Below are 3,733 nucleotides of genomic sequence, written 5' to 3'. Positions count from 1 at the left end.
AAAAGACCCTAGTGTAAAGCAACTCTACTGGTTAGCGTTTTGTGTTATAATGAATCCCCACGACACGCCGCTTGCTGCCCAGACAACTAGGAGGATCAGAGATGTAACCTAGCTCTCTCCTCCTCACATAGAAACAGGCATTCCCCCTGCACTCTCAACTCCAGTGCTTTTCTATCTGAGATATAGCCCGGCTTTTCACCCGGAGTTGCTTTATCCTCTGGTCCTCTCCTCATCTCTGTCCCTCCATCTGTCCACCCATCCATCTATCAGTCCAACTCTCTCTCTCTCTTTCTGTCCAGGCTGGCAGATCCAGTCTTGCCCCAGTCTTGAAGCAGCAGAGTGAACATGTCACGGAGTTTCTACAGAGTTAGTTAGTGTTCTCTGTTCCACAGTCGGTCTGTGTGTTCTCAGAGAGTGTGGAATCCAGGAGTCCCACTGCCACACACACAGACAACCAGGTGAACCACTCCTCCCGTCCACTCCAGTATTCTCAAGGTTAGTTGGGGATAAATGTCCTTAAATGTCCCATCTATTTAAAATCAAACAGTGCTCTCACTCAAGAGTAAGGTATGCCACACACACACACACCTCACACAGGCACACCTCACACCAGTATATACAGTACAGGCGCCATATCTCTTTTTGTCAGGCTGTTTGTCCATTTTGATGCCTTGATTGATTTTCTGTATTAGTCCGTGTCAGTCAGAAGGTAGGTGTGATGACTGAAGCTCCCAAGAGGGGGCAGAGTTGAGTCTTGGATGCTTTACATATGGTTCGGGGGTTTTCCCCATAAATGGTTAAGAGTTTGCGAGGGTAAGCTGATCCAAGATGAGAGCAAATCCCACTTATCACTGGGTGAGGGAGATGGGGACAGGGTTGTGGATCGAAGGGGAGGTGTGTGTGTGTGTGTGTGTGTGTGTGGTGTGTGTTGGTGTGTGTGTGTGTGTGTGTGTGTGTGTGTGTGTGTGTGTTGGTGTGTGTGTGGGTGGGTGTGGGTGGGTGTGTGTGGGTGGGTGGTGGGTGGGTGGGGGTGTGGTGGTGTGGTGGGTGAGAGTGAGTGCCCTCAGGCGGGGCAGGACTTGTCGTTGGCTGGGGTGGGGTGGAGGGTAGGAGGGGTTGGGGGGACAGTGGTGGTTGGGGAGCCCATAGCCGGACTGCCGCCTCCTCCACCCTTGGGGAAGACCACCGGCTTGGGCCGCGTGGCTGGAGGACGAGGCTCTCGGAAGGAGGGAGTGGAGAAAGCGAGGGCTGAGGAGGCGAGAGAGGAGGACGCGGAAGAGGGCAGGGGGCTCCTGGGCTTGGAGGGGCGGAAGGAGGAGGGGACGTCGCTAGCGGACGAGGCGCTGCGTTGGAGGGGGTGTGAGTGTGGAGACCCTGCACCCTCGCTGTCCCTCAGCAGACGGGAGTGGAGGGGACTGGAGGGCTCGGACGCGCCGCCACCCCCACACACACCCTTCAGCTGCTCCAGTGTGTCCAGCACCACGTCGGGGGTGTGCGTGTGCTTGACACTGCTCTGCCTCTCCAGCTCTTTCAGCTCACTCAGAGCAGAGCTCATAGCCGCCTCGATATCCTAAAACAGGAGATATCGGACAGATACAAATCAGAATACACACGCGCACACACACATTTGGCTGAGAGGTGAGGGGTCAAAGGTGAGAGGTGCGGTGTCAGAGGTCAGAGATGGGCGCACCTGTGAGGTGGGCTCCATCTGAGCGATGACCTCAGGATCCAGGGGCCGGTGGTTGCTGAAGCTCTTAGAGCGGCCCGTGGTAGTCGCCTTGCAGAACTGAGGGCTCTCCACCTACACAACAAATAATAGTCATTGCAATCAGCAATAACAATAATTAACAGAGAACAGTGGAGGCTGCTGAGGGGAGGACAGCTCATAACAATGGCTGGAATGGCATCAAACAACATGGAAACCCCGTGTTTGATGTCTTTGATACCAGTCCATTGACTCCATTCCAGCCATTATTATGAGTCGTCCTCCCCTCAGCAGCCTCCACTGACAGATAATAATACCCAACAACTGAAAAAGAACGATAGTACGGTACTAATAGAAGCTATGTTTTTGACGCTACCTTGGTCTTGAGAGAAGAGTGACGCGTGATTGAGGAGTTGAGGACACTGTGGGCGCTGACCGGTCGCTTGTCGCCGCCCTCCTTCACCAGAGCCCCTCCCACCGGCAGACTGGCCGTCCTTACGCCCCCTCCTGTCGCCCCAGACAGGGACACATCACCTCCCTGGACCCCCTCAGACCCCCAAAAGGTCCTACGAATACTCCCCAACTCAGGCCTCTTCCTCATCCTGACAGACAGAGAGAGAGAGAGAGAGAGAGAGAGAGAGAGAGAGGGAGAGAGAGAGAGAAAGAAAGAAAAAGAAAAAGAGGGAGAGATCAGAATGGTTAGTGAGAAGGTGAAAACAGACTGAGATCTGATTGAGTCAGTGAAGGTGTAAATGACGAGATGCTGTATTGTGATTGGTGCCTGGTGTGTCTTACTTGTTGAGGTTGGCTAGGTAGATGTCCGCTACATGAGCTCCAGTAGGAGAGGCAGCGGTGCCCCTAGTGGACACTCTCTCCTCCTGCAACTCTGCTTCAGTCTTCGGACTGCCTCTGCCCCCGTCCGGCCTGGAACACACACACATCAGACTACAGCCAAGCCAACTAGAACTCCTTTCTCTCATCTTCTCTATGTTGGTCTGTACTGGTCTATACTGGTTTGTACTGGTCTAAATGGATCTATACTGATCTGGACAGGTCTGTACTGGTCTATACTGGTTTGTACTGGTCTTGCCCAATCGGATGGCAAACAGAAATGCCCGCCGGATGCCATGCTGCCTCCCCATCCCTCCTCACCCTCCTCCCTCACTTTCCCTGTCCCTCGCCTCCCTTTCCTTCGTCCTATCTCCTCCCATACCTTCCTCCTTTCCACACCTCCGGCGGGCCCACCTCACGGAAGAACAAGTTATCTTCCACTCAACAGTCATATCCAACACGTCATCACCGTTCGTCTTATCTTGGAGAGCGATCGCCAGAGCCGTGACTCAGCCCCATGAACACGATTGCTGTTTGGTGGGGCAGCAGATACTTAAAAAAATGGCCTAACAATGGTTCCTGAGGATCATGTCACAGTTTTGTGGCATTCAAATTATATAGATAAAATGCAATGTGTCGTTGTGGCGAGCTTAACCTGTCCATACCAACATTTTAGGAGGAAAATAAATGTTTTGTGCGTATGGAAGCATTTTGGGAATCGTTTAATTTCAGCTCATGAAAATGGCGCAAACACTTTACATCTTGTGTTATATTTTTTGTTGCAGTGTATGATCAATAACATCAAAAGGATGCATTGGAAAATCTAACAATAAAACCTGACTATCATCTTATCTACCATTTCTTTTAACCAATCATATGTCATCGAAAGCAATGGCAGTACAACTGAGTGTCGCCTCTACTATGCATGCTGAACGTCCGCAGTAGTTAACTTTGTTCTCTGAAAAGTAACATTGTAATTTGTCAACACAATTCTCGGCATCAGTTTACTAAACTAGAAGGGCAGGCAGAGCTGATTAGGTAGCTGTTAGAGCCAGCCAAAAGGGATGCTTTACTGTTTTAGGGCGTGGAATTCATAGGCATTCCTTCCCACGCCCTGTGGACACACACAACTCCTTGGTTCAGTTAAGAATATAGCATATGGGTGGCAATACAGTGTACTAGCGTCATTCTCAGAAA

At 51.3% G+C, this 3,733-nt stretch overlaps 1 pseudogene; it reads right to left on the bottom strand.

Moving 5' to 3' along the window:
• Window positions 1-1,053: 1,053 nt before the first annotated feature.
• Window positions 1,054-3,733, bottom strand: part of LOC111970562 (SLIT-ROBO Rho GTPase-activating protein 2-like) — a 26,752-nt pseudogene continuing 24,072 nt past the window's right edge.

Source organism: Salvelinus sp. IW2-2015, linkage group LG11 (assembly GCF_002910315.2).
Source record: "Salvelinus sp. IW2-2015 linkage group LG11, ASM291031v2, whole genome shotgun sequence".
Classification (NCBI taxonomy): Eukaryota; Metazoa; Chordata; class Actinopteri; order Salmoniformes; family Salmonidae; genus Salvelinus; species Salvelinus sp. IW2-2015.
The sequence above is the reverse complement of the archived record's forward strand: the minus strand, read 5'-3'. Positions and strand labels throughout refer to the sequence as shown.